The sequence below is a fragment of the Felis catus genome, chromosome A3 (genome assembly GCF_018350175.1).
Source record: "Felis catus isolate Fca126 chromosome A3, F.catus_Fca126_mat1.0, whole genome shotgun sequence".
Lineage (NCBI taxonomy): Eukaryota > Metazoa > Chordata > Mammalia > Carnivora > Felidae > Felis > Felis catus.
In genome coordinates, this window is record NC_058370.1 from 4,829,130 (window position 1) to 4,851,528 (window position 22,399).

Genomic DNA, 22,399 nt, shown 5'->3' on the forward strand with positions numbered 1-22,399 from the left:
GGTCTACAAACATTCCATTTGTTTCCAGTTTCGGGCTATCACAAGCGAGTGTGTCACAAACCTTCCTGCACTCGTCACCGGGTAACACGAGTGCGAGAGTTCCACGATCTGAGTGGTGATTACTGGCGATTTCGCGGGGCCCAACCCAGTGGGTTTTATTCAACGAAAGGGAAGAGAATGCCACAGAGCGGTCATCTCTTAGAGCCAGTATTGTTCCCCCAAACTGCTACTTCCGTCCTGTGCACGTGCGTGTGTGTGCGTGTGCGTGGGCAGCATACGTAGTGGGTGTGGAAGTTAGACACACTTCCAGCTGGGAGTCACAGGAAATGCTTGTAAGCTGCTACTCTCAGAGGGTAAAGTTTCGTGAAATTGGGTTACAAGAGCTGCTTTGCAAAGTAATTATCCCAATTTACGCTCCCACTGACAGGGTCCCCACCAATCTTCACCTGCACTTGCTGTTTATGGAATTTGTAAGTTTTGCTAATCTAATGAGTATAAAATGTTACTTCGTGGCATCGTAATTTGCATGGCCCTGACTATTAATGGGTTTGAGCACGTTTCTACATAGCTTTATTTACTATTGTGTCTCCTCTCCTGTGAAATACTGGCTTGTGTTTTGTGTCTGTGTTTCTACCGTATTGTTTCTTCTCCTTAAGATTTGTAGGACTTCTTTGCATATTCTGTATATTAATCCTTTGCTGGTTATTGTGTTGCAAATTAGCGTCTCCTGGTTTGTGGCTTTTCTTCTCATTCTCTGCATGGTGTCTTTTGAGCAACACAAGTTCCTAATTTTTATGTAATATTGTCAGCTTGTCTTTCTTTGCATTTTGTTTAAGAAATCCTTTGCTACCTGGAGGTCCTAAACATATTCTTTTACATTTTCTCCTCAAGGTTTTCGCATTTTGCATTTATATTTAAGTCTTTTATGCACTGGAAATTGGCTTGGGGGTATGGTGTGAGGCAGGACTCCAATCTCGTTATTTGCTGTGTGGAAACTAGTTGTCCTGGTCCTGTTTTTTGGAAAGACGTCTCTTCCCCACTGATCAGCAATCCCGTCTGAGCGTATATCAAGCTTATAAATTTCATGAGCCAGCATCTGAGTTCTCGACTCTACCGGTCAATTGATCTCTTCACAGAATATACAATGTTATAATTATTCAAGTTTTCAATAAATCTTGATCTCTGATACAACAGGCCCCCATATCCTATTTCTTCAGTATAAATTTTATAGCCATCTTGTCTAAAAAAAAAAAAAAAAAAAAGCCTGTTGGGATTGTTGACCGGAATCCATTGTGTCTGTGCATCAGAAGAGAACAGACATCTCTCGATCCATTAATATATCACTTCATTTCTCGTATCTTGTCTTTTAATACATTTTTGTAGTTTTCTCCAAATATGTCTTGCTTACTTCTATGAGATTTATTCCTAGGTACCTTATACTTTTTACTACTGTTGTAAATGGTATTTTTCCCCCAACTATTTGTTGCTGTTATAGAATGTAATTGATTTTTTTACATTGATTTCTTTTATCCAGCCATCTTGCTAAACACTCTTATTATTTCCAGCCATTTTTCTGTAGATGTTGAGTTCTGTACAAAGATAAGTCTATCTTCTACAAATGGTGATATTTTTATTTCTTTTCTAATCCTTATGCCTTTTTTCCCTTACGGCTAGGACCTACAGTGAGCATTGAAACTAACTGGCATCCACTGTGATGGTGGTATCTTTTCTTATTCCTGATCTCAAAAGTTCAGTATTTCACTATGAAGAAATATCATTTAGGGGCACGTGGGTGGCTCAGTTGGCTAAGTGTCCGACTTCGGTTCAGGTCATGATCTTACGGTTCGTGAGTTCGAGCCCCGTGTCGGGCTCCGGGCTGACAGCTCGGAGCCTGGAGCCTGCTTCGGATTCTGTGTCTCCCTCTCTCTCTGCCCCTCCTCCGCTTGCACTCTGTATCTCAGAAATAAATAAACTTAAAAGAATATACCCTTTAACGTACAGGTTTTACTAATGCCCTTAATCAGCATCAGGACATTTCAAAATTATTTCTCTTTTGATAAGATTTTTTTAAATTATCAATGGGTGTACACTTTTATCAAATGTCCTTTCTGCATCTATGAGTAGCAGGTCATATGGGTCTCCTCTTTTAATCTGTGAATGTGGTGAATGACATTTGTAGATTTTTCTAATATGAAACGTGTTTGCATTATGGGGATCGACCCAACATGGACACGATGATGATCCTTTTATATGCCACTGCATTCCATTTGCTAATATTTTATTTGGGACTTTTGCAACCTTGTCCATAAAGAGATTGCCCTATAACTTTCCTTTCTCACTCTGTCCTTAATTTCCCTTCCTCCCACTGTCTTCAAAAGGCTTCACGGTCTTTCTCTTGTGAGGGTCCCTTCCAACACCTGGAGGTGGGGGGCAGAACCCTAGCAACGCGTTCAAATGGAGATCAGCTTTCACAGACGTTGAAAATGGAAGCCATTTAACATTATCCAGTTAGGAGAGAGTCTCTTCCTGCTCCCTGCTCACTCTTTCCACCCTGACTCCCTTCCATCTCTGCCTCTTGCTGTAAAGTGTTGGAGTGAGCACAGGCATTTGGGGGACCCAGTTTAAGGAGAGGTTGAGTTGGGTATCCTTTTACTTCGTGGGATATATTCACATGCTTTGCAGCCACGTCCCTGCATTGTTAAGTTCTTGCTACCTGAGCTGGTGTGGGGCTGGCTTCGGGAATATTCTTGCCCCTGGGTGGGTAGTAGGAGCTACGGTCATGAAGGAAGGTGCATTTGGATTTGTCCTCGGGCATCAGTCACCTCAATCATGCGGGTGGTGGAGAGACAAGGCGTGAAACATAGGGGGTCAGAGCTAGCGAATGGAAAGTTACTTCGCATCATTTGGCTCATATGGGAAGGAAATTTGGTAGCGATTTCCCAAACGTTGATAACACCCTACGAAATGTAGGACGTAGAACAGTGAGCTTGTGAACCAAAAAAAAAAAAAAAAAAAAGGTTCTAAATGATCAATAACCAAAGAAAGATATTTTTAGTCACCAAGGGCAGAAGAAAGCCTGAATGACCTTTCTACTCTTGTCAAAGAAAACGGAAGTACAAAATCCTTGTCATATGAAGAGGTGATCGAAGAGTCCTCAACCCCAAAAACGTTGGCAAAGCGGCTGCAGAAGGGTTGAGCAGCTGACTGATAAGGAGGGTGTGCTGTTCTCCCACGTGTTGTGTTTCTGACATCTTTCGACGGCCTCACACTTGTCATTTCTTGTGATATTTTTCTCCTTCTAAATCAAGATTTACTTTTATTTCACTTTTGCATACGTCCGCACGGGTTGCTGTCAGGGAGATCTCCCAAACTGGAGGAACTTCAGGCCCTGCCCTTGGTAAAAAGGCCTCACATAGGAGGAGAGAGATGCTCCCTCATTTTCTACTTTTTGTAAGAGTTTATGTAAAATTGGAATGAACGGTTTCTTTAAAGTTTAGTGGAACTCCTGTAAAAACACTCTGGCCTGGGGTTTTTGTGTTTGTGTGCTTGTTTTTCGTTTTGTGTTCTGTTTTGTTTTCTGTTTATTGGCGGGGTGGGAGTTTTCAAATTACTGCTCAGTTTCTCAGCTATGAAACTAGTTAGGCAGCAGTTATATATATCGAATCATAAGCTTCTTTAAAAAAAATATCTCTGCTCAGTCCGTAGTTCTGCCCCCTTTCATTCCTGATTTTTTTCTCTTCTCGCCCACCCACCCACAGTTCTTTTCTTTAGTTTTAACAGAGATTTATCTCATTTATTAAGGATTTCAGAGAATCAATTTGGGCCTTGTTTATTCTGTGTTTTTTTATTAATATCTGGTTTTTTTCCTTATTACCTCCTTCCTTTGACCTTATTTGGGCTTACTCTTTTTCTTGTTCTAACTTTTAAAAAAATTATTTTTAAGTTTATTTATTTATTTTTGAGAGAGAGAGAGAGAGAGAGAGAGCAGGGGAGGGGCAGAGAGAGAGAGAGAGAGGGAGAGAGAGAATCTCAAGCAGGCTCCACACTTTTAGCACAGAGCCCAATGTGGGGCTTGAACTCACGAACCTCGAGATCATGACCCGAGCCAAAACCAAGAGTTAGACGCCCAACCAACCAAGTCACCCAGGCATCTTGCTCTAACTTTTTAAGTTGGATAAGTATCTTTAATTTTCAGCCTTCTTCTTTTTTTTTATTCTTTTTTAAGTTTATTTATTTTTGAGACAGAGAGAGAGAGAGAGCATGAACGGGGGAGGGGCAGAGAGAGGGAGACACAGAATCAGAAGCAGGCTACAGGCTCTGAGCCATCAGCCCAGAGCCCGACGCGGGGCTCGAACTCACGGACCGCGAGATCGGGACCTGAGCTGAAGTCGGACGCCTAACCGACTGAGCCACCCAGGCGCCCCATCCTTCTTCTTTTAAATATGTTTATAAGTGCATAAGCTTACCTCAAAGTCTTGCTTTCTGTGCATTCTACAAGTTTTGATATGTACTATTTTCAACTTTTACTCAGCTGTAAGTTCTGTTTTTTATTTATTTTGATTTCTTCATTAATGCCTGAGTGTTTTAGAAGTGTTTTTAACTTCCAAACACATAGAATTTCTTAAAATGTTTTTATTTATGACTTTTAATTTAGTTGCATTGTGATCAGTAATGTGGCCTGTAAAATACCAATTCTCTGAATTTGTTGAGACATAACCTATGACTAGCACAGGGTCAGTTTTTGTAAGTATTGTATGTGTGCTTGGAAAGAAAGTACATTCTTTCATGGTTGAGCACAGTTTTGTGCTTATACAACACACATATAAAATGAATTCAACTTGTTCATTGTGTTTTTAAATCTTCTGTGTCATTACTAACTTTGCTTGACCTATAAATAATTGAAAACATTTTGTTATCATCTTTCATCGGGATGATGGGTTTGTCAATAGCTCCCTATGTCAACAGCATTTTTTGTTTTGTATATTTTGATGCTATTTTATGATATCTTTCTGGCAAATTGGACCATTTATGGAGTGACCTCTATCCTTAATAATGCTTTTTATGGTGTATCCTACTTTATCTGACATCAGTTTCCTTTTACTTAGCATTAGTAAATGAGTGGCTTTCGATCACTTTATTTTCAACCTTTTTGTATTCTTAGGCTTTGAGTATGTAAATAACATATAGTGGGAGTCCTGAAAATCCACTTCGATACTGTCTTCTAAGTGGCAAGTAAATCACATTTGTTTCTATCACCTGCTTGTTTTCTACAAATTATGCTTTTATGCTTTCTTCCTCCTTTCTTGTCATATATATTCATGTATATGTATGTGTGTATATATATGTATGTATGATCTATATTTGTGTATCATATACGTGACACCTATATATTTAAAAGATCAGTTGGGTTGTGTTTGTTCCCATTAGTTTTTTCCTTTCTTCCGGTTTGGAAGTTTATACAATACTTTTATAACTTTCGTGACTACCTCTGAAATTAGAACACGTTAATATCTTCACCCTTCGCTTATAGCTTCACCCTTTTCCTGAGAACACAAAGAATTTGGAACACGAACCTAAACATTCCTCTCCAAAATCACATACTCCTATTTTCCAATATTTTAGTCATGTCCTTTTTTGTTTTGACCCCACAAAATCAGAGATTATTACTTCAGTTGTTGTTGTTGTTGTTGTTGTTGTTGTTGTTTCGATTTACAACATTCTCAAATTCTTGGCTCATGAAATCGTCTTAAAAGCCAAACATTCCTTCTTCGATTCCCTTGTATAAAAAGTCATTAGTATAGTCGTCTTCTCAGTGCCCCACTCAGTAGTGATTACCTGAAAATGCCTTTGCTTAATCCTTGTTCTTAAAAGATTATTTGACCAGGTACACAATTCTAAGCCAATGGCTCCTTTCTCTCTCTCTCTCTCTCTCTCTCTCTCTCTCTCTCTCTCTCTTTACCTTTAGTGTTCTGCAGGTCCAAGGGTTAATTTATTTTTATTAATCTTCTTTGATGCTCACTGTTGTTCCTGGCACCAGTGTTTGGGGGTCTTTTATTGCCTCCATAAAATTATCAGTCATTGTTTCTTCATCTGTTGCTTCTCCACTACCCTTCCTTTTCTCTCCTTCTAGGAGATATCAGACTTTCTCAATATAACTGCTATGCCTTCCAACCCCTCTCTCTTGGTTTTCAGCCCCCTCTCTTCCTTTCCCGAATTTTAGGTAATTTCTTTACATCTATTTTCCAGTTCACTAATGCCCTTTTCAACTGTGTCTAACCTGCTCCTTGATCCAGACACTAAGTTTTCATATTAATAATTTTTTTTTATTTCTTATTGTTCTATTGGATTCTTTTTCCAAATCTGCTTGGTCATTTCTTATAGGCTCGTGTTTGTTATTCTTTTTTCTTTCTTTTTGCTTAGTAAAGATTATTTATTTTGATAAAGACCCTAAGCGCAGGAACTCTGCCATAACTTGGTATCTCCAGCACTACTTAGCATATTGCCGTGTGAGAAAATAGTACTTGGTATATTTGTGACTGAAATCAATCAGTAATAGATCATATTCAGACTGAGTTCTTCTGTTCTTTTGGAAGCAAGCTAATGAACAGATTTCCGGTCAGGTTATATGGGCTTCAGCTTCTACAGTATCACCTTTACTTATTTATTCTTTAATTGCTGATACAGATGCACCTGTAATAAGCACTTGGTTTTTGTGATCAAGTACAGTCTCAATGACAAGGCAAATTAGAAGTTAAAATGTAAACAGCCTAACAGCAGAACTGAAGCAAAAGTATGTCTTCTTCCAACAGCAGTTTTGAAACTATTTTTATACAGTGTAATAACAAGGACATCAACTTCATTATTTTCCAAATTTAAGTTTAGGTGATGTATTTTACTGAAATGATTATTTGCTAAATGTTCATTTTTTTTTAATTCCAAACTTTATTAAACATTTCATATATGCTTTTCTTTTTTTCTGTGATAGTAATTCCAATATCTGATGCTCTTGGGATGTAAGATTTTGTTTCTGCTAACTCTTACTCCCATAGTTTACTTGTGTATTTGGTGATCTTTAGCTGAGAACTCATATTTGTTTGGTCTTAATCCATGGAAAATCTTGGGGGAAAAAATGATCATGCTTTTCTCAAGAGAACATTCATATTTGTTTCTCCCAGCAACCTGGTTCTTGACCACTAACAATGCTGACAATGACATTTGCCCCCAGGAGGGTCTCCACGGCTCCCACTTCAGCTCATTCTTGGGGCCAGGGAACTAAGAGGCTGCCCTACTTTCTGCAAAATTATACTTTACATCAAATCTAGTTGTGCATAGTGAAGGTGTCCTCCGAATATTCAGAGAGCCACCCTGCAGAAACAGGATGCTGATTTTCATCTCTTAAAGATCACAGTTGCTGTTTCATGGAGAAAGGATTACAGGGGCGGGGGCGGGGGGACAGAGTGGATGCTGGGGAAACAGTGAGAGGCAACTGTCAGTCTTTTAGGTGAGAAATGGTGGTGGTCCGACCCAGGGTGGGATCAGTGAAAATAAACAGAAGGGTATGAATCCAAGGTAGTGGAGTGTCTGCTTATTAACTTGTGTCCCTTGCTTACTTATAGGCACAGAAATGTGTGCTTAGCCACAAACTCTCTCTTAGCTTGTAATTTCTCTTCCACTGTTCATATGTTAGATAGCAGAAAGTGAAAAATGTGATAATATTCAGTGTGGTCAAAAGGTAAAAGGACACACTGTGAGTTCGAGCCCCGCGTCGGGCTCTGGGCTGACAGCTCAGAGCCTGGAGCCTGCTTCGGATTCTGTGTCTCCCTCTCTCTCTGCCCCTTCCCCGCTCACGCTGTGTCTCTCTCTCTCTGTCAAAAATCAATAGACATTAAAAAAAAAAAATTAAAAGGCAAAAGGACACAAATACTCTCGCATACCATCTGGGGGAGGCTAAACTGAAAACAGCATTTTTGGAGGACAATTTGGTGAAATCTATCAAAATGTTAAATGTACAACAAAATGTTAAATCTCTTTGTTAGGGATTTCTCCAAAGGATACATACAAAATGTCCACCAAAATACGTTACAATGTTAACAGGATGTCCAACATATTGCCATAGGTAGTAATAGCAACAAACAAAACCAGCCAGAGAAACTGACCACGGTCTGAATGACCCTCTGCGAGGACTGGTTCGATAAATGAAGATTCATCTCTTATCATGGAAAACTGTTTTTGGTTGCCCCAAAGAGACACATCTAAGGTAGAAGGCTATCCCTGATAATTTAAGTGTAGAAAGCAAAATGCAGAACAAAGTGTATAGAAAGATTGCGTCCATAAAAAAAAAAAATTTTTTAACAGCCAAATAAAAACCACATGCATTTATATGCAGAGATCGGCATGAAGCCATTTACTGGGAGGACACACGAGTAACTTAAAATGATGCACGTGGGAGAAAGCAAGCAGGGCTTCAGGGTAGAAAGCAACTTTCGCTTTTCATTTTATGCCTTTTTCATACATTTTGAAAATTCCACTGCAAGCCCTGTATTGCTTTTGTTTGAAGAGGTTAGCCTGTTTTTATCGGACTCTCCTTGATTAGGGAACCTGCTCCCCACGGTTACTATTTCTCCTGCTGGTGCTACTTTATCATTTCCCCTGGTTCCTCCCTTGAAGACTGAATAATCCTTAGTCCCCCCGCTCCCCCCCCCCACCCATCCTAAAAAGCCAACCTTCCCCCACAGGTCTCCAAAATCTATTATCAAGACAAAAACACAGATTTCAAATAATATGCATAAAACGATCCCAGTTTTGTAAACAATAACAGAATAAACGCGTGTATGTGTGTATAAAAGAAAAAAAGAGTCGAGAAAGATCTATCCATTCATTCAACAGAAATGTACTGTGTGCCTACGGAGAGCCAAGCATTGTTGCAGATGCAAGTTCAAAGGGCACCAGAGCCCCTGTGCTGTCTCTCTCTGCATCCCAGACTCTAGAATCTGAAGGGTAATGTACACCAGCAGGTTAATGGCAATTCACTGTGGGTGAGGCAATTGTGGCTAAGCTTTTATATCACCTTCATGTTTTCCTGTATCTTCTGATTCATTTTTTTCTTGCCCTGTGTATGGCATAAAAGATCTTATATAAAAATAATAATTAAGCCATAAAACACAATCTCTCTACCCCTCTGGTTTCGTCTCTCTTCTCCAAACGCCTACACGCGTCCATGCGGTATGGAGATACACTGACACTAACGGATTTTTCCGTATGGATCTGGAAATCAAATTTCAGTGTGAACCTTGTATTTTATCTGCAACCCTACTTTTAAACAACAGGCTCCCAGCACTTCTGATCCTCTCCGAGGGGCCCTCCTCGGCCCTCCCTGGCCCTTCCCTTGGGGCTGCTTTTCTTGGGATTCTGCCTCTGCCCGACTTCCAGCCTCTGCCCTCACCCCCACGTGTGCATCGTCCCCGGATGGGTGGCCCCAGTGAGCCCTTCACGGCTGCCTCCTCCCGGATGCCCCAGAAGCTCCTCAAACAGCAAACCCCAGAGACAAAACTCCCCAATTCTCCATCTGGGCGACGGAGTGGTACCCAACACCCCCCCACACCAGGTTTCCGGGCTGAGAACCCACACAGCCAAGCCACCTCTGCTCCCGCCCTCACCCCACATCTCAACGGCGCCAGGCTGGCTTTGACCTTCAACATGCCTGCCCCCACCTCACCTCCGTGCCTGGGATTCGAGGGGGTCTCTCACAGGTTCAAGCCCTTCCTTCCCCACCCCCACCCAACACCCATCACTAGATCATCCTTCACAGAAATCAGGAGGCCTTAGAGCATTGGTCCCCAACGGCCACCATGGCAATTCGGCCATATCTGATCACTACTGTCCTATAATTGGATTGCTCTCTCTCTCTCTCTCTCTCTCTCTCTCTCTCTCTCTCTAAAGTAACTCATTTTCACTTAGTTTAAAAAAAAACCCAACCTATCCCTGTATGCTTTAGCCTCATACCAACGAAATCCCAGGCCTGATGTGTCAGTTATTGAACCAAATCAAAACAGACATGTAACCAATCAGACGTGAGCTGTCCATCATGTTCCCCCGGAATCAAGGCCAGTGTCACCCACGTAGGCACAGCCCTGCCTTTCAAAACGCCCACCCGCTCTCAGCCCCCGCATGGCTCCGTCTATTTGAAGAACACTCCAGACCCCTGAAGGGACGAACAGGGCCTCCTGCGTAGCTGCTGGTGCCTCCTGCCCCCCTCTCTCTCCCATGACAACCCTCTCCCTGTGCCCGCCCGTCACAGGGACTAATTACGTCTCCCTCACACTGTCTGCTGTTTCACACCTCCCTGCCACCTTCACAGCCTCTGCCCGAGTGCCCGTGATGGCTCTCGTCCACCTGTCAAGCAGCTCCTCTCAAGGAGCACGTAGGCGGCAAGGCCCCTCCTGGCGGCCCCTCCTTGTTCTTCCCTTCGGCAAACTGGGTCAGCATCGCACAGAACATCTCCAAGGTTCTGTTGCCCTGGAGCGGTACCCTGAGCCCTTGTAGAAGCATCTTTCCACCTGGTGCCAGGCACACAGTAGGTGCTCGATAAATGTCGAGCAAACACTAGGGGCTGCGTGTAGGTGGAAGGAGACTGGAATTTACAGGGAACGGACCCGGTTTGGAGATTGGGCCTTTCCACCCACCGACTTACGTGACCGAAGCCTGACACTCTCAGATGCTCCTTTCCTGAGCCTCTGTTTCCCCGTCCGTAAGATGGGGTGATCAAGTTCCCATCCCAAAGGCTTTAGCGCGACCGGGCAGAGACGTGAACGTGGGCTTTGCAGACTCTGGAGCTTTACAGAAATGTGGGCTCATTCCCGGGATGGTACCAGGGACATTGATGATGAATCCTCTGTGTCCATCCGATCTGCACCGCTGTGTCCCCTCTGTGAGCCCGGGTGCCTCCCCAGCGTGCGACTGCCCCCCGCCCAGGGTCGCAGGGGAAGGCAAGAATTACAAGCCTGTTTATTTAACATTTAGGAAGCCAACGCATTTTCCTGGCCCTCGTCTGCAACACTTAAGCCAATATTTGCGTCTTTGGGATTCTATTTGTATGGTAATTTAAAAATAGGGTTCGGACTTACAGCAGGGCCTTACTCCTGAAACTCTGAAAGCACATTAATTTTCTGGACGGTAAAATAATGCCATAATTAAGTATTACCATTTCTCTTAAAATAAAATCTGGTAACTCCTAACAAAATGGGTTTTTCGAAGCATGATGGAGGTTTTCCCACAAAACTGCACTCTGGGGAAATTCGTTATTTTCGATGTATGGAAGAGACCACGGACTTAATCTCAACACAATGTAAGAAAAATTGATTTGTTAAATTACAATAATTTTCCTGCATTTAAAATCTCCGTGCTTCCTGTCGTAGCTGACCCAAAGCCCCCCCTCCCGCCCCCCCAATATGTGTCTTTAGGGAAAGACTCAAGGAGCCAGGATGTTTTGTTTTGTTGTTTATGAAGCCTCCTAGATGCCCTTTCTTGTGGTTCCAGTTGGAGTGTTTGTTCCGTGCTGCAAACTTCTCTGAAAGAAGGCAAGGCTGGGTGACCCCATTACCCGTGCCCTTTGGTCTCCAAATACGTTCTCTGTGGGAGTAGAAATGATGCCCTGTGGGAGAAAACTTGGGGCCCAGAGCTGGCCTTCCATGGGCTCCCTCTTTACGGAAGTCCCGGTGGACCAGGGAGCCTTGGTGGCCCCAGGCTGGAGGCCGGACGCTGGAGGTGGTGCTGGGTTTCACCCGGGGCGCCCAACCGCCCCAACCAAAGCTCAAGAGGGCCCCCTTGTGGAGACTCCCAAGAACAGCCCAGCAAGTGGTATACTTCCCCCAACATCGGGTTGCTCCCCGTGACCCCCCACGTCTCCGGGCAGTTCTCAAACCCAAAGACGCTCAACGGAAACCATTGGCCTCCATCCTTCTGTCTTTAAGACCTAAATGTTTCTGTGGGACGAGAACGTTCTTGGCCCCTCCACGGAAGAGCTGGTGGAGAACCATCTCCCAAGGCCCCGTGAAGAGTTAAGCTCCTCAAGGTGCCGCTCGAAGATGCCTTTTGCTTTGCTTTCTTCCAGAGTCTTCACTGCGATCACACACACGTCTTCTTTCTCATTGAATGTGTCAAAACCTTGTGATCATCTTACCCAACTCCTGTGGTGCGGAACGACGAAAGCTTCAGGCTTCCGCCGAGAGGACGAACAAAGATTCGGTCCAACGGGACACACGTTCTGTTGAGCAAATGCTGACTGGTAACTGCACCCCTACGGCAGGCACCAGGATGTCCCGCTGGACTTGGTATCATTTAGGAACATCTAAGGACCAACATGCAGATCTGGGAACACGGGCACTGGAGTCGAGCTGACGAGGCCTTGTCTCTAAGACACCAGAACATCTGGGTGAAAGGCAAAAACTTCCATCAATCACCCTAATGCCTTGACTACTTGGAAACAGCTGGGCTTTGGCTGGAATTTTCCAGTTTTCATCTGGGGGGAAGCCCCAGCCAGCACGAGGAGTAATTAGCATGATCATGGGGCCGAGGGAGAGTTTTGATGTGAACCGTTTTTTGTACTGGAACATTCCTGAACAAACAAACAAAAAACACTGGCTGAGGAGCCGGGCCCGGTGGGCCAGACTCATTTCCCAAACCCCCCATTCCTTTCCCATCCCTGGAGCTGTACATTTCCTCTTCCCTCAGCAGGAAATGCTAGACTCGAGCTGTGGGGTGGGGGGTGGGGGGCGGGGAAATGTCTGCGAGACCAGCCGCTCCCCGTTACAACATGTTTTCAATTTTGGAAACACAAACGTAAAACAATCGCCCCCTCCAGGTGGCACCAAGTGAGACCCACCTTTTCCACCGACGCCATGGTCCAGGCCGCCCCCAGGACTTTTCGTGGGGAACGGAGTGAACAGTAACAGACCCATCCGTGCCCTCCACTACCCTTCGACACACTGACATCTGACTCTGATGCCCTCTTCCTTCCCGCCAGCTCAGAACCTGCTTCTCCAGTCCCCCAGTCCCTCCAGGATTCCTCAGAGTGACTTTCAAATCCCTGAGTTCAGCAAGCAGAGGAGGGCATGCTTCAAAGTCCCGGGCGCTGCGGGGAGTGGGCAGCCGCCTGCCCTTTTTCTAGGGCACTCCGTTTCTGAGTTTCCCAAGAGCACGAAGCCCATCTCCACTCCCTTCCCCCCAACTCCCCATCCCCAACACTCGGCCTTGAACACAAAGGCCTCGGATGGGATGGATGATGAGTTTCAATTATGGCCAAATGAGGGACAAATGAGGGATCCGCAGACCCCGCCGTCCGCACCAGAGGGCAAGTTTTGACTCCTTAGAATTCAGCGTTTGTCTTCATATTTCTGCGATTTGCTGGTACCGTCCTAGCATGACAATCCGTAACCTTCTCGGGGGAGTTTGAATGGAAAGTCTGCGTGCCTTTTGTGCGATGACTTCATTGGAAAGCACGTCTCTTGCTGTCGCAACGCAGTGATGGCTGTCATTGCAACAGCCGGTTTCTGAAGCTTGTTGGCGAAGCAGCCGCTGGGTACCGTTGCACACCAGCACATGTCCATTTGGAAAAAGTGGCCACCTCTAATCAGGAGGGCTTATTTGGGGGGGGGTGGAGATTTTTATTGAAAATGTGCATAAGCTTCCAAGTCCAAACGTTCCAGGTGAATTACCTCAAGCTGAGGATTTTGAAATAAACCAGAGGGTTTCCGATTTTTTCTTTTCTTTTCTTTTCTTTTTTTTTTCAGCAAGAGAACACTTTTATCCAAAGCAGATCTTAATTAGCATCGCAATATATAAACCAGGGGCTACATGGGCTAAAGCGGGGTGGGGGGGAGCTACAGCTCCACTCACGGGGCCTCCCCTTTTCTCCCAGAAAAAAACGTTAGTGGTCTTCAGAAAACAGCTTGAAAACGTCCAGTACAAGCAAAGGTAAAACACACTCCACCCTTCAGCCAGAGCGAGGCCACCCATATGGCAGCCACCAGCCACATGTGGCCCCGGAGCCCCCGAAATGCAGCTAGTTCTAAACTGAGTTGTTTTATGAGTGTCGATACACAGCTGATTTCCAAGACTTCTATGGAAAAAAAGCATCTATCTCATTAATAGTTTTCATATTTAGTACATGTGAAGACACAATATTTGGGGCTGAATAAAATATCATTAACATTAATTTACCTGTTACTTTTTAGCCTTTTCGATGTGGCTACTAGAAAATGTAAACTCATGTGCATGGCTAACATTCGTGGTTCGTACTCTCTTTCCATTGAGTAGTGCCATGGAGCCAGGTAGAGCCTTTCCTGGGGGTATACAACCGCATGGGGGTCCTGGTTTGGCTGGGGTAGGTTCCAAGGTTCAACAAAGGCTTTGGGGCACCTGGGTGGCTCAGTGGGTTAAGTGCCCAACTCTTGATCTTGGATCAGGTCCTGATCTCACATTCGTGGGTTCAAGCCCTGTGTCAGGCTGCATGGTGACAAGTGCAGAGCCTGCTTGGGGTTCTCTGTCTCCCTCTCTCTCTGGCCCTCCCTCTCTCTCTCTTTCTCTCACCTACTCTCTCAAAACATAAACATTGAAACACACACACACATAATAACAACAACAACATCAAAGGATTTAAAGCAAAGCACCTGGCCTCAGGTTTTGATGTTGGATCCAGCCTGTCCTCGAAGCTCTCAGCAGGATCTGATGCTCACACTTAAATGTCTCTCCACCTAATTCTCTTTCTTCTCTACTTGTTTGGATCACCCAAGACCCCCAGCCTACTGGGAACTCCCTTATCCACCACCCTTGCACCTTTAGCCACATTGTTAGGGATCCCAACAGCCATAATCCTTCTCTTTCTCTGCTTCCAGTTCAAGCCTGATCCTAACAGCCACACATGTAATGGAAATCACCAGCTGATTTTTAGGAGGGAAAACCCCAAAGTGTGGGAGAAGTGTCAACAGGGAGCTCATGTGCATCAGTGTTATGGTGCACAAGTCATTCATTCATTCAACTAAAGGAGCAATTATAGCTAGCATTTATTGAGCATTTACTATGGGCAGGCATTGTTCTAAGTCCTTTCAAGTCTTGACAACAAATATGAATTGAGCATCCATCAGGCATTGCCCTAGGTGTTGAAGAGTCAGCAGTAAGCAAGAGAGATAAAGACCTGTTGTCATGTAGTGGACAAACTAGACAGTAAGAGATAGGAAGGAAGAAAGGAGAGAAGGGAAGGAAGGTGGAAAGACGAAAGAAAGAAAGAAAGAAAGAAAGAAAGAAAGAAAGAAAGAAAGAAAGAAAGAAAAGGGAAAGAAGGAAAGAAAAATGAGAAGAAAGAAAGGGAGGAAGGGGAAGGAAGGAAGGAAGGAAGGAAGGAAGGAAGGAAGGAAGGAAGGATAAAGAAAGAAATAAAGAAAAAGAGAAGGAAGGAAGGAAAGAAGAGAAAGAAAGAAAGAAAGAAAGAAAGAAAGAAAGAAAGAAAGAGGAAAGGGAAAGACGGAAAGAAAAATAAAGAAAAATGAGGAAAAGAAAGAAAGAGAGGGAGGAAGGGGAAGGAAGGAAGGAAGGAAGGAAGGAAGGAAGGAAGGAAGGAAGGAAAAAAAGGAATAAAGAAAAAGAGAAGGAAGGGAGAAGGAAGGAAGGAAGGAAAGAAAGAAAGAAAGAAAGAAAGAAAGAAAGAAAGAAAGAGGAAGGAAGGAAGGAAGGAAGGAAGGAAGGAAGGAAGGAAGGAAGGAAGGAGAAAGGAAAAAGAAATAAAGAAAAAGAGAAGGAAGGAAGGAAAAAGAAAAGAAAAAGAAAAAGAGGAGGAGGGAAGGAAGGAGGGAAGGAAGGAAAGAAAAGAAAGAAAGAAAGAAAGAAAGAAAGAAAGAAAGAAAGAAAGAAAGAAAGAAAGAAAAGAAAAGAAAAGAAAAGAAAATTGAGGAAACTTGTGTGACACCCCAGCAACAATGAGCACACCCAGAGTTCAGATCTTGGTTTCTAAACACCATCCACCAAAAAAAAAAAAAAAAAAAAAAAAAAAAAAAGAGCCAGGATCCCTTGAAAAAATGGTTGATTCCAGGGCAAGGGCAAGGAAAGTACAAAATGAGCCTGGAAGATCTTCCGGTGCCAGAAAATGAAGAAGTGCTCACAAAAATGACCAGGGCATGTAGAAAGTTACACCAGAGCTAAGTCGAAGGATCTCTCAATGACCAAATCAGGGACAATTCAGCAACAACATGAATAATGATAGCAATGGATTGTAACCTACAAAATCAATATATCCGGGTTCATATTAATACAAACGACAATTGAATAAAGAGGTAAATGGGAGAACAGACAGTGCTTCCATACAGCACGATTCCAATCAGTAAACTCAGAAGGTTTGATGAACTAGAGAATATCCACTTGGAAAACACTACACAAATAATTGTTGTAGGCAAGAATCATCAGTGGTCATCAGTGGATGCTGAAATGAGTGGAGGTTAAAGTATAATGAAAAACAAGATATTTACATTATCTCTAAGTATATGCCCATACAATAATTATTAACTACAAAGAGAAAAGCAGTAATTTAACAGTGAAGAGACCTGGCGGTCAGCTCCTTAAACAAATAATCAAAGTGAACATCACCGGTATTGGGACAAACTGACGTGACACCAGGTGTCTCCTGGGGTGTTGTGCTGGCAGTCGCACAACATCACCTCTATGGCATTCCGACCAAAACTACACAGGCTGAATTGAATCATGAAGAAACTTCAGACAACCCTCAACTGAGAAACACGTTACGAAATACTGGCCAGCGCTCTTCAGAACCAGCAAGGTCGTGAAAGATAAAAACCGAAGAAGTGTCTCCAATGAAAGGACACAAGAGGCGTGAAAAATAAATGTGATGTGTGATCCTGAACCGGATCCTGGACCAAAAAGGAGACACTGATGGGACAGTCAGTGAAGTGTGCGTAGGGTTTGTAGATGAGTTCCTGACATTGTTATCAATATTAACGTCCTGGTTTTGACCAAGAACTACGTCTGTGCGTGATATTAACATTTGGGGAACTAGGGGAAGGGTATGCTAGCACTTTCTACTGCTTTCGCAACATTTTTGTGAGGCTGAAATTATTTCAAATTGAAAAGTCAACAAATAAAAGTAAATAAACAGAAAGCGGGTAAATAGTTGCCAGGCGCAGCGAGTACCACACAAAACAAAGAGGGAATGGAAAAGAGGAGAAGAGGGTGTTTGATATCAGCCTGCCGGGGATTGCCATGTACTCTCGGACCTCACTGCAGAGGGAGAACCCAGCACAAAGCACATGGAACAGTGCTCCGGCTAAGGAACAGCATGTACAACAGCCCCGAGGCAGGAAAGTTGCATCCCTCCTCTTTGCTAGGAACGCCCAAAAGAGAAATACGGTGGCATCTGTAGGCTGACACTGGAAAGACAGGAGAGAAGCCCATGTGTAGAGGTGAAAACTGAAGCGATGTATCTACAAGCCAAGGGACGGCTGGAGCCACCTGAGGCCAGAAGATGCCTGAAGGATCCTCCCCTCCAGCCTCCGGACGGAGCATGGCCCTGCCCACACCTTGACTGCAGACTTGTGGTCTGAGGGTCTGACAGAATGAAGTTGTGTTGGGTAGGTCACTCCGTTTGTGGTCCCTTGTCAGAGCAGCTCGAGGACACACAGCCACTGTCCTTTTGCATTTCTGAGGTGCAGTGGTGAGTTAACCTCACGCCTGTCCCCCTTCGTTTTGTGCACCTCCCTCGGGCTGTCTGTGAGTCATTTATGCATTTACTTATTAAATGTTATTTACTTTGAGCATTTCTTAATATTGTAAAATCAAGCACAGACCAACCCCCTTTTAAAATTCGGTCTTGTCCTCGGCAATGCAGACCACACAGCACGGGTTTGCTACGGTAACTGTGGCTGCTTTTTTTTTTTTTAATTATTATTATTATTTTTTAACACTTATTTATTTTTGAGACAGAGAGAGAGCATGAACAGGGGAGGGTCAGAGAAAGAGGGAGACACAGAATCTGAAACAGGCTCCGGGCTCTGAGCTGTCAGCCCAGAGCCCGACGCGGGGCTCGAACTCACGGACCGTGAGATCACGACCTGAGCCGAAGTCGGACGCTCAACCGACTGAGCCACCCAGGCGCCCCGTGGCTGCTTTTTAACACCCTCTAAAATCAGCGCACAACCACGAGGGTAAGAAATGTTCACAGCCGCACCCAGAATCAGCTGACTCACCTCCCAGAACCTCAGAACAAGCCAATTAGGACAGGAAGACAGACTGCTTTTCTGTTGCTTTTTGCCCCCAAAAGAAGGATCTCTGAAGACCTGATACTCGTCTGGCTACACACCCCTTTTCATTCAGGCCCACTCTTATCGTGCTCTTTAAAGAAAACACGGACGGGGGAGCTGGGTGTGAAAGTTCTCTAAGCCTTCATTTTCATCCACACAATGAGGATATAACCACGTCCTCTGAAGACCGGATGAGAAAAGGGCGCAGATTGTTAACAGCATTTCTATGAAATACCCAAAATAGGCAAATCCGTGGAGACAGAAAGCAGATTAATGGTTGCCAGGGTTTGAGAGGAGGGAATGAAGAGTCCTCACTGACGTGTACAGGGCCTCCTTTTGGGGTGAGAAGAACATTCTGGAACTAGACAGCAGCAATGGTTGCACGGCATGGTGACTGGATTTTACTTGAACACTTTGAAATGAGGAGCTTTAGGGGCGCCTGGGTGGCTCAGTCAGTTGGGCGTCCGACTTCGGCTCGGATCATGATCGCACGGTCTGTGAGTTCGAGCCCCACGTCGGGCTCTGTGCTGACGGCTCGGGGCCTGGAGCCCACTTCGGATTCTGTGTCTCCCTCTCTCTCTGCCCCTCCGCCACTCGCTCTCTCTCCTTCCAAGATAAATGTTAAAAAAAAAAAATTGAAATGGCTAAAATGGTGAGCTTTAGGGACGCCTGGGTGGCTCAGTCAGTTAAGTGTCTGCCTCTTGGTTTCGGCTCAGGTCACGATCTCACGGTGTGTGAGTTTGAACCCTGTGGTTGGGCATGGCGCTGACAGTGGGGGTGGGGAGACTGCTTGGGATTCTCTCTCTCCCTCTCTGTCTGCTCCTCTCCCCCACTCACTCTCTGTTAAAATAAACAAAAAAAATAATAATAAAGTGATGAGTTTTATGTTAGGTGTATTTCGCCAACATCTATTTATGTTTTTTAATTGGGAAGGAAGCATCTGCCTGGGGTAAGTGACACCAGTCAAGTCCCTCTGCCTCTCCGAACCTGTTTCCTCATCTGCAAAACGGGGGCATCGGCAGAACCTACGTCACGGGTCGTCGTGCGGATTATACCACTGGGATTGTAGATGTGACCGGCGGGTACAGCACACTGACAGGCTGCTTCCCCTGGGACTGCTGGAAGGACTCACCACCCTAATGCAGACAGAGCAGCTGGTCTGCAGACGTGTGTTCAGAAGAGGCTTAGCGAGCCTCCCGCCCCCCCTTAAGGCCCCCGGCAGGCTCCATACGGTGTTGGCCTCTGTAGGCTGTTTCTGGCATTCTGACTCACGACAGCACATCAGCTCGGAGCAGATCATATTTTAAACCCCAGTAGCTTGGTCTGAGCAATCGGGCGCTCTGGATGTAATTCTGCAGGTAATTTGAACGATGCTATCTAATTTCAAATGTCCCTGCTCTTACGAGTGCGAAGGCAGCATAATTTTTAATTAGTGGGTAAACAGTAAATAATGGATGGCGGTAAGTGGACACCACTGTTAATTAAAAACCCATGGTTGATAAAAATCAATTTGGCCCATGCATTGAACTCGGTCTATCAGGTCCCCGCGAAAAGTTGTGCAACCGACCCACGGCACCATCTGCGTTCAGCTGTTCCTTTCGCTGAGACTTTTCGGAGGGGGGCGCAGACGAGGTGGGGGGAGAAAAAAGCCAAAAAGCTACCTCAAAAGCTGCAACAGAAAGCCCTCCATATATTCATCGGTGACTGGTTGATTTCATGTTTGCGACCTTTAAATTGAAGCTTTGGAAACGGCCAAGAGGCGATGTTTTATGCGCCACTCTGGTGCGTTCGCCACGAAGGTCTCCGATTGTGTGTCGTGTTTTGCGTGTGTCTGCTCCGAACACAGTTGGGACTTCATGACTTCCCTAGATCCTAATTTCTCCTAGGAAAACAGGACAAACTAAAACACGCTCAGCGGGAATATGCCCTCTGAGGACTCGGGACAGAATTTAACATCAAGGGCCATCTCTTCTCGGTACCTTCAGAGAGTACAGGGCGGAAAGGCTTGTTTTCTTTTGAACAGAAAACATTTCCTCCAGAAACAGAGCTTGGTGGAGACAATGCCAACATAACCTTCAGGGCCCGTCCGCTGTTGTGCTCTGAGACATAAGCTCGATTTTCCGGCCGGGCAGGTATCTTCCCTCTGCTTCACGAAGTCTCCAAATCAGCACTCTCAGACAGGGTTTGCTCACGCTGGTGATGTTTGCATTAACCGCAGGACTGAATCCAGGGGCCCCCGTGTCCCTCCATTGAGGCCGCCCGTGGGAACAGGAGGAGGTTGGAGGTACTGACTCGGATGTGCACCCGGCTCAGGATTCCTGATAGGGTCACGCTGGCAACGTGGCCCAATTTCAGTGCCCGCCCACCCACGCCCCGCAAGAAACGAGATGTGCCCAAGTTAATACGGAACTCCCCACGAGCTTCTTCTTCAAGACTCCCCTTGGTACGGCCTCAGAGCCCTCCAGCAGCCACATGTGTCCATGTGGGGCCATGTCAGCCCCAGTTGGTAGGGTGGTTGTTTTCATTCCTCCTATTTAGTGGGTTAAAACCCATAAATCAGCTATAGGACACACTGGGAATATAGCAAGGACGCAGTGGGGCATCAGCGTTTTCATCCACCCATCCACCCATCCACCCATCCATCCAGCAAATTCATCCCACCGAGTCTTGAAAACAGCCCCTTTCTCCTCGCCTGTGATGCAAGACGGCCAATAGTGAAACCAGCCAGCCAGAGTCTGACCACCTGGGTTTTGTCACATTTGGGCAGCTCGTGCCCCTGTGCAAGCCAAGCCCAGCTCACCCAGCCTGTCTCTCTGCCCATAAGAGGAGGCTGAGGCTGACGCCCGCCTCCGAGGGCCGTCACGAAAGTCAGGCAGCGAATAAAACCCGCCGGGGGGGGGGGGGGTGACACTCGGTTCACAGAAACTGTGGCTGCCATGACTGTGGTCACCAGGGCGTCACCTCTGCTTTCTCAGCTGATCTCGGGGGATCCCAAGGGTCTCCAAATGAGACCCCGGGGCCTCCAGGAAGTGAGGAATCTGCTCCGCCTCATTTTCCTGAGACGCTGCGGGGGCGCAGAGCGTTTGGGGGTCACGCGCCCCATCGGACGGCTGCGAAGGGGCTGGTGTGGGACCCTCGGGCCTCCCCAGGCCTGCCCCGGGGGGGTGCCAGGAAGGTGTGGTGTGCAGAGGAGAAGGGGGCGGGATGTACCTTTCGTCTGCTTTTCCACTCCACCATCGAGCCTTCCTGGGGCCCCTGGGCCGTCAGGGCCCGGGTCCCCCCTTGGCCCCCCATCGCGTGGGCCCCAGGCTCGGTGGGAGGAAGTGCCGTTGGAAAGCCCTGCCGCGGGAGCCGGCCAGCGGGTCGAGGCCGGCCGCCCCCGGACACGGCCCGTTGCCGTATAAGTTGGACGCTGCTCACCGCCCAGCTTCCCACACATCCCGCCATCTGCGTTGTGTCAAGCCCGGCCCTCTGAGTGGAGATGACGGTTTCTGGAGAAACCGCTGCCCTTCGGCAGCTGAAGGCCCCGGGGCGCTCGCCTCAGGACAGCAAGCAGGAGGGATTTTGAACAGCCCCGTGGCCAAGCCTGGCTTGTCTCCATAAGATGAGCACATGTGGGGGTCCCTCGGGAGGATCTGAGGCCCCCGCGGCTCACGGCCGTCCCGCCTGGGCCTTCGATTCTTCCCCGGCCCCGCCGTCAGCCGGACGCATCAGCCCGGGCACCCACCGCAGGCCTGCGGACGCCCGCTATGTGCCAGGTGCCGGCGGGGGGGCCCGTGACGCCCAGACGGACGACACACGGGCCCCACCAAGGGGGGCCTGTTATGCGAGTGGTCTCGACAGGCAGGTGGCCGTTCTGGCCTGCTCCGTGGGGCAGAGGTCAAGGAGAACCTGGGCTCTTCGGTGGACCGGGCAGCGCCCGGCGAGTCTCTGGAAGATCTGGGCTCCTGGGAGTCTGGTGTGGCGCAGCAACTCTCGGAGACTTTCCAGCGCTGGGACCTGGGGTAATCCCCCTCCGGGAGGCTAGTACTCCATGGCGGTCACGTCTGAGATGCGGGAGACGATGGGTCCAGAGGCCGATTCTAGGCACCTTGATTTGG

General features: G+C 46.3%; 1 protein-coding gene across 2 annotated transcripts in view; it reads left to right on the plus strand.

Moving 5' to 3' along the window:
* Nucleotides 1-22,399, plus strand: part of APCDD1L (APC down-regulated 1 like) — a 54,752-nt gene that overhangs the window by 22,022 nt on the left and 10,331 nt on the right. The window lies entirely within an intron of this gene.